Raw genomic sequence first — 9,499 nt, 5'->3', positions numbered from 1 at the left:
CATTCAATAAATTAATCATATGCATTGAGAAAAACAAAAAAAAAAAGAAAAAAAAATATATACATATACAAAAAAAAGAAAAAAAAAAGAAAAAAAAAGAGAGAAAAAGAAAAGAAAAAGTGCAAATAAGAGAAAGGGAACAAAATGTCCCAAAGTAAGTGGTGAAAGCAATGCATATGTACGATACTTAGAATTAGAATGCATGAATAATGTGGAAAACATGGTTGATGGGTAGTTAGATTTTGTATTGTGATTACATAGATTGTCTAAAGTTAGGTAGAAAGTTTAAGTTAATTAAGGATTCAGATTTTAGTCCACTTGGCCAAATACAATCCTACCTTGACCCTAACCCCATTACAACCCTTAAAAGACCTCTTGATATGTGTATTTGTGCATTAAATTTTTGTTGATTGTTAGATGAAGAGAAAGCCTTAGAAAGCAAGGTTAGTAGAGAATTGAGAGATCAAACCTTAAACACCTTAGTGATTAAAGTGTATACACTACCAGTAAGGGTTCGATGCTCAATTCCTTGTTCCCTGCTTTCATAAGCTATTTTCTTCTTGCAAGTCTATTTGTGCTTCATTTTTATGATTTGAATTAGTGAAATCCAGTTCATATTTGTTCTTGAAAGATTTGTTTATTTTTAACCAAGTAGGTAGAAACATTTTGCATGTAGTTACATTCATAGATTGCACTTCATACATTCTACCATCCCTCTTCATCTTTTTAGCTTCTCTTGAGCTTAGCATGAGAACATGCTATTGTTTAAGTGTGGGGAGGTTGATAAACCACTATTTTATGGTTTATCTTGTGCTCAATTGAGTGGATTTCATCAAATCTTTACCCACTTATTCATATTATTTGCATGGTTTTATATTTGCCTTCCTAATTATGTGCTTTGATTAAAAACATGCTTCTTTGATCTTATATTTGCTTATTATTAATCCTCTCTTATTACCATTAGATGCCTTGATATGTGTGTTAAGTGTTTTCAGATATTATAAGGCAAGAATGGCTTGGAGGATGGAAAGGAAGCATGCAAAAGTGGAAGGAATACAAGAAGTTGGAGAAATTGCTAAGCTGTCTAGCCTGACCTCTTTGCACTCAAACGGCTATAACTTTAGCTACATAGGTCCAAACGACGCGGTTCTAGTTGCGTTGGAAAGCTAACGTCGGGGGCTTCGATTTGATATATAATATGTTATAGTTTCCCTGACGCTAGGCGACGCGACCGCGTGATCCATGCGACCGCGTCGCAGTGACAGAAATCCAGCGTGGCAAAATTCGAAACCAGCAAATTCTGGACTGTTTTTGACCCAGTTTGTGGTCCAGAAAACACTGATTAGAGGCTATAAAGTGGGGGAATGTATCCATACATATCACACTTCCACATTCACAATTTTAGGAGTAGATGTAGTTTTTTTAGAGAGAAAGGTTCTCTCCTCTCTCTTAGGATTAGGATTTAGGACTTCTCTTAGTTTTAGGAGTGACTCTCAATCCCAGGTTCTTTATTTTTATTTATTTTCTCACTTTTGTTTATGACTCTCTATGTTTAGATTGATTTTCTATTTAATATATTTTTGAGGTATTTCAGACTTAAGATTGCTTTGCTCTATTTATAAGTGCTTTCAATTTAACTTACACATTTTCTTCCTTTTGGCTTTGGTTAAATAATTGGTAACTCTTGAGTTATCAAACTCATTGTTGATTAAGAATTGGAATTCTTCAAGAATTAATTCATCCACTTAACTTACCTTCATAGTTAGAGGTTAATAAAGTGGGAGAAAAATCCAATTCTCATTACAATTGATAAGGATAACTGGGATAGGACCTCCAGTCTTCATACCTTGCCAAAAGCTTATTTTACAGTTATTTATTTATTTTACTTGTCATTTAAATATACCTGTGCACATTGCCCAAGCTCCAAATTTCTCAAACCCCCAAATTTACAATCTCCATAACCAATAATAAGAACATACCTCCCTGCAATTCCTTGAGAAGACGACCCGAGGTTTAATACTCGGTTATCAATTTAAAAAGGGGTTTGTTACTTGTGACAACCAAAATATTTGTACGAAGGGATTTCTGTCGGTTTAGAGACTATATCTACAACGGGACTGTTTTTATGAAATTCTTTACTGGCAAAAATCCCAACGTCAATGACTAAGTACCATCAATGTTATTGTTTTATTTGTTTCCATCAGGGACTCATCCCTGCTATGCATGAAGTAAATCCAGAATCACATCACATATTTTGTGCTATGTACATATGGTAAAATTTTAGGAAACAGTGGGGGGATATAGAATTGAAAATGGCTATGTGATGATGTGCCAAAGTCACAACCTCTCAAGAGTTCAATGCTGTTATGGATATGATCAGACGGGTTAATTCCCATGCTTGGGAGTATTTGGAGTAGGTCTGATTTTAGCGAATATCCAAAGTCTGACAATTACACGAACAATAACTGTGAGTCATTCAACTCTAGGATCAAGAAGATGAGAGAGAAGCCTATTATAATTATGCTTGAAGAGGTGAGGTGTTATATGATGAGCATCATTGCTAGAAACAAGAAGGCCTTGGTGGGATATAATGGAGTCATCACTCCTGTGCAGCAGAGTAGGTTGGAAAAAGAGAAAAAAGAGAGTAACAAGTGGAGGCCGTTTCTCACATGAGATTATCCTAAAAATATCTATGAAGTTCAGTACTTGCCACACAAGGTTATGATAGATATTGAATAGAGGACATGTAGTTGGAGATTTTGATAACTAATTGGGTTGTCCTGTAGGCATGCATGTGCTGTCCTTGCATACCAGAATAGGAGGCCAATAGAACATGCACACAATTGGCTCTCCATAGGGGCATATAATAGCACATACCAGTTGGTTATCCAACCTGTACTAAGTCAAGAATACTGGCAACATGTAGATCAACCTCCTATTTACCCCCAGTATACAAGAAGCAAATTGGGAGACCAAAGTTGAAAAGAGACAAAAAGAATGATGGACCAAAAGATCCCAACCCAAATTCTCATAGGGCTTCCAGAAAATATGGCCCCATCGCTTACAAGTATTGCTTAAAGGTATACAAATTCATCCCTACTTACATTAGTTTCATAATTGATGCCACTTTTATGTTCACTAAATTTGTATTGCAGACTGGTCACAACAATCGTAGTTGTCCTAAGAAGAAGGAAGCCCTGGCTGGGAGTGCTGGAGGACAAAGTTCAACTCAAAAGCCTTCTGCTGATGGAGCCACTACAACATGTTGGGTCTATGGCCACATTTTTTTGTCATGATTTTTGGAAAAAGGGTGACCATAGAGTACCTATGGTCACGGTTTTTTAAAAAAGGGTGACCTAAAAGGGTCTATGGTCACGATTTTGGGAGGTGACCTAAAGGGGTCTGATAAACCCCATTTTTAGGAATTATCATGTGCTTAATTTAGTAGATTTTATCCATTATTCTCACACTTATTCATGTAATTCGCATGTTTTACATTTTCCTTCCTAATTTTGTATTATGATTGAAAACATGCTTCTTTGTCCTTAAATTTGCTAATTTTAATCCCCTCTTATTACCATCTGATGCCGTGATATGTTTGCTGAGTGTTTTCAGGGTTTATAGGGCAGGAATGGCTTAAAGGACGAAAAGGAAGCATGCAAAAGTGGAAGGAATGCAAGAAAATGATGTTTAGAGAAGTTGGCAGCGACGCGTACGCATGACATGACACGTACGCGTGACCAGTGCAGTAGATGAGTGACGCGTACGCGTGATAAAGCGTCACGTGCTGCATTATACAGAAGACGCTGGGGGCAATTTCTGGGCTGTTTTTGGCCCAGTTTCAAGCCCGAAAGTGAAGCTTAGAGGCTACAGAGTGGAGCTGGATGGGGGAAGGAATCATTCACACATTAGGTTTAGATATAGTTTCTAGAGAGAGAGGCTCTCTCCTCTCTCTCTCTAGGTTTTAAGATTTTTAGCTTTAGTTCTTCTAAAATTCTGAATTCTATCTTATTTCAATTTAGTTTCTCTTCTACTTTTATTTGTTATAGCATTCTAGTTTATTTATTTCCTTTGTTGATTACTTTATGTTGCCAATTTAGTTTATGAATTCTCATGTTAGATTTGATTTCCCTTTTTATGCTATTTGAGGTATTTCATGTTTATTGCTTCTTCCATTATTTGTTATCATTGATTTTGCAATTATTGGTTTTAGATTTTACATTCTCTTATTTCTTTTCCATGCTTTTATTTTGTGCCTTCCAAGTGTTTGATAAAATGTTTGGGAGGATTTTAATTTAGATTTTTGGTATTCTTAGCTTAGATTGAGCACTTTGGAGACTCTTGAATTGTCAAAGTCTCTAGTTGATTGGCGATTGAAGGTTGCTAGTTGGCTTGAGTTTCACTTACTCTAGTCTTTGATTAGGACTTGTGAACTCAATTTGAATTGCTCACTTGACTTACCTTCAATTGTTAGAGGTTAACTAAGTGAGAGCAATTTGTAATTATCATCATAATTGACAATGACTATGAGGATAGGAATTCTGATTCTCAACTCTTGCTAGGATTTTTCTTAGTTGTTATTTTATTTCCTTGTTATTTTACTTTCTTGTTCCTTATTTCAAAACCCAAAAAGATACAATCTCATAACCAATTATAAGTACACTTCTCTGTAATTCCTTGAGAGACGACCCAAGGTTTAAATACTTCGTTTGATTTTTATTGGGTTTGCTTAAGTGACAAACAAATTTAATTTAATTGAGGTTTAATTGTCGGTTTAGATCTATACTTGCAATGCGATTCTTTTTGTGAAATTCTTTACCGACGATTTGTACCCCACCAGGGTCTATGGTCACGGTTTTTCAAAAAAGGGTGACTTAAAAGGGTCTATGGTCACGGTTTTTTGGGATGACCTAAAGGGGTCTATGGTCACAATTTTTTGGGGTGACCTAAAGAGGTCTATGGTCACGGTTTTGGGAGGTGACCTAAAAGGGTCTGTGGTCACGGTTTTGCAAGTGGCCTAAAATAGTCTATGGTCACGGTTTTTTCAAAAAGGATGAGCTAAAAGGGTCTATGGTCACAGTTTTGGAGGGTGACCTAAAAGGGTCTATGGTCATGGTTTTGGGAGTGGCCTAAAATGGTCTATGGTTACGTTTTGAGGGGTGACCTAAAAGAGTCTATGGTCACGGTTTTACGAAAGGATGATCTAAAGGGGTCTATGGTCACGGTTTTTTGGGGTGACCTAAAGGGGTCTATGGTCACGGTTTTGGGGGGTGATCTTAAATATTCTATAGTCATGGTTCTTCAAAAAAGGGTGACCTAAAAGGGTCTATGGTCACGATTTTGGAGGGTGGCCTAAAGAGGTTTATGGTCACGGCTTTGGAAGGTGACCATAAAGTACGATTTTTCAATTTTTTTTTAAAACCCCTCCCCAATTCCCTCCCAAAATTCTCATTCCCTCACTCGTTGTTCTTCACTTAGGAGTAAAGGGTGAAAACAACAATTGGTCAGACCAAACCGGAATCTGACCGGTCAAACCAAACCGAAATCCGGCCGGTTCAAATGAAACGACGCCGTATCGCTTAGAGAATATTCAGAAAGCATGCGTCTGCCCTCAGTCCCTAGAGCATCCTTTCTCCCTTCTCCTTCCTTCTCCCCAGTCCCCAAAGAAAAACTGAAGCCCTAGCCTCTACCACTGACGCATTCGTCGCGCTCGACCCTAGCCTCCATCGTCGCTACCGTTCTTCTCACCGCCGCTGCCCCTATGGTCCATCTGTCTCTCCATTGTCCAACCGGTCGTCTCCAACCCCTCTGTACACTCGTGAATCACAAGCTTCTTTGCATCGTTTGTCGCATGTTGTAACAACCCGAATTTTTGTAAAATTAAATAATGAGTTATCTATAATTTATTATATTTGTTGAGGATTTTATTTAAAAAAATATTTTACTAAAAGTAATTAAATAAATTAGGAGATAAGTTGATTTTAAATTAATCAAGATTTTAAAATAACTTTTTTTACTCAACAGTATATTGATAAATAATATTTTTAAAATATTTTTAGTAAAAAATATATTTAATTTAAAATTATTATTCTATTCACTAATTTTCTCAAAATATCTATTTTATCCAATTTTTTTTATAAAATTTCTAATTTCTAATCTTAATTTTCAAATTGAAAATTACAAACCCTAAGACTAATGCCCCAAATTCCTAATTTTTGTTGTGATAAGTACTGATGTGAATGCCCATTTCCAATTAAACTCTCTTTACCAATGATGACTCTCTTAAATGTAGTTTAAAAATGTTTCATTATAAATAGAGGCTTAAGCCTCTGAATAAAAAGACACTACAATCAATAATAAATACTATTCTCTCTCTCTCTCTCTTTATACATAGCAATAATACTCTTTCTATACATTACTAATATTTCTTCTTCTCTTTTACGTTGCTACATATATTTAGATATATGAATTATATTTATTATTTTCAGTAATTATATTAATAGATATAATATTAATACTAAGGCTATCTATTTATATTTCTTTTTTTAAATCTATTTTCTCTTCATTATTTATTTATTCTACAACACGTTATCAGCACGAGACTCTGATCAAACTTTTAGGAAGACTCAGGTAACAAATTTTTATTATGTCCAAACTCTCTCATCTTGAATTCAATGCTCTTGATATATCTGAAAATAATTATTTATCATGGATATTAGATGCTGAAATCCATCTTGATTCAATGGATCTTGGAGATACTATTAAGACTGAAAATAATGCATCCCAGAAGGATAAAGCCAAAGCCATGATTTTTCTTCGTCGTCATATTGACGAAGGATTGAAAAATGAATATCTCACATTAAAAGATCCTGCAGATCTTTAGAAAGACCTTGAAGAAAGGTATAATCATAAAAAAACGGTGATACTTCCCCAAGCCCGATATGAGTGGACGCACTTGCGTTTGCAGGATTTTAAATCCATAAATGAATATAATTCTACAATGTTTTAAATCACCTCATGAATAAAATTATGTAGGAAAAAGATAACCGATCATGATATGTTGGAGAAAACTTTCTCAACCTTCCATGCCTTGAATGTGCTCCTGTAGCAGCAGTATCGAGAAAAAGGGTTTAAAAAATATTTTGAGTTAATTTCTTGCCTTCTTGTTGCTGAGCGCAACAATGAGTTACTTTTAAAGAATCATGAAGTGCGCCCAGCTGGCGCCGCCCCATTTCCTGAAGTAAATACGGCAAATTACCCCAGAAGAGGTAAATGACAAGGTTTTAGTAACAAGAAAAATTATGGAAGGAAAAGGAATTATGTTCACAAGAGAGGATCTCACCAGAAGTGGGATAAAGAAAGAAATTCTAGGCAAAATAAATCAACAGAGGATAAGTGTTTCCGTTGTGGTGGAAAGGGCCATTGGTCACGTACCTGTCGTACCCCAAGACACCTAGTCGGTCTTTACCAGGCATCTTTGAAAAAGGATGACAAAGGAAAGGAAACAAATTTTGTTTCAAATGATGCTGAAAATTTCACCACTCATTATGATGTATCTGATTTCTTTGAAGATCCTGAAGGAAACATTGGTCATTTGATCAATGATGGAATAGTTTAATATGTAAGATTGTTAAGTATCCATGTAAATAAATAATGTAAAGAACTTATTGTTAAGTTTTATTTTCTATGTATTTAAGTTTTAAATATGATGTATATAAATAATGAAATATTAATGTTTATGCTTTGAAATCACTAAATGTGTCATGTTTTAAAATAAAATTTTAGTATCTGGCATTATTTTTATGTACAGTATTTCTCATGTTATTATTATTTGTTTTTGAAGAAAATGGCAAGGATATATAATGAAGATGTATGCCTTGCGGATAGTGCAAATTCGCACACTATTCTCAAAAGTGATATATATTTTACCCATCTGGTACCAAAAGAAGAACGTGTTAATACTATTATTGGCTCAGACAATATGATAGAAGGCTCTGGAAGAGCTATAATTTTGTTTGGAACAAAATTTATAATAAACAATGAACTATTATCTACCAAGTCTCTGAGAAACTTGTTGAGTTTCAAAGATATTTGTCGAAATAGATATCATATTGAAACAATGAATGAGAGAAATCATGAGTACTTATGTATCACAACTCATGATTCAAATAGAAAGGTTATATTAGAAAAGTTACCCTCACTTTCATCTGGGTTGTATTATACCAAGATTAGTGCAATTGAATCACATGCCATTGTAAACCAGAAGTTTACTAGCCCAAATGAATTTATAACTTGGCACGACCGATTGGGTCATCCGGAAACAACCATGATGAGGAGAATTATTGAAAACTCCCATGGACATTCACTAAAGAACCAGAAGATCCTTAAAACTACTAAATTTTGTTGTACTGCATGTTCTAAAGGGAAGTTAATTTTAAGGCCACCACCAGTAAAGATTGGATTTGAATCCCCTGAATTCCTAGAAAGGATTCAAGGTGATATATGTGGACCTATTCATCCACCATGTGGATCTTTTAGATATTTTATGGTCCTAATAGACGCATCTTCAAGATGGTCACATGTGTACTTATTATCTTCTCGCAACTTGGCGTTTGCGAGATTACTGGCTCAAATTATTCGATTAAAAGCATAATTTCCAGAAAATCCAATCAAAGTAATTCGTCTTGATAATGCTAGTGAATTTACTTCCCAAGCCTTTGATGCTTATTGTATGGCTAATGGAATAAGTGTTGAACATCTAGTAGCTTATGTTCACACACAAAATGGGTTAGCAGAATCACTTATTAAATGCCTCCAATTAATTGCTAGACCCTTGCTTATGAGAACAAATCTCCCAACCTCGGTTTGGGGCATGCTATTTTACATGCCGCAGCACTTATTCGTTTGAGGCCAACGAGTTACCATCAGTTCTCTCCTATGCAATTAGCATTTGGCCAGCAGCCAAATGTTTCCCATTTAAGAATATTTGGGTGTGCGATATATGTTCCCATTGCACCACCTCGCACCAAAATGGGACCCCAAAGAAAATTGGGGATATATGTTGGATATGATTCTCCCTCTATAGTGAGGTATCTTGAGATACAAATGGGAGATGTATTTAAAGACCGATTTGCGGATTGTCATTTTGATTAATCAAAATTTCCAACATTAGGGGGAGAGAATAAGCTTCCTGAAAAGAAACTTAATTGGAATGCATCATCCTTGATGCATTTAGATCCTCGATCAGGGCAATGTGAACTAGAAGTTCAAAAGATTATACATTTGCAAAGAATAGCAAATGAATTGCCTGATGCATTTTTCGATACAAAGAGGATAACTAAGTCTTATATACCAGCGGAAAATGCCCCAATTCGAATTGATGTCCCAGTTGGACAAATGCCACCGAAGTAAATACACGCCAGAAGCGTGGCAGGCCTATCGGTTCCAAACACAAAAATCCTCGAAACCGAAAAGAGGTAAATACTATTCCTGTTGAAAA

Source organism: Arachis ipaensis, chromosome B05 (assembly GCF_000816755.2).
Source record: "Arachis ipaensis cultivar K30076 chromosome B05, Araip1.1, whole genome shotgun sequence".
NCBI lineage: Eukaryota > Viridiplantae > Streptophyta > Magnoliopsida > Fabales > Fabaceae > Arachis > Arachis ipaensis.
This window is presented reverse-complemented; position numbering follows the sequence as displayed.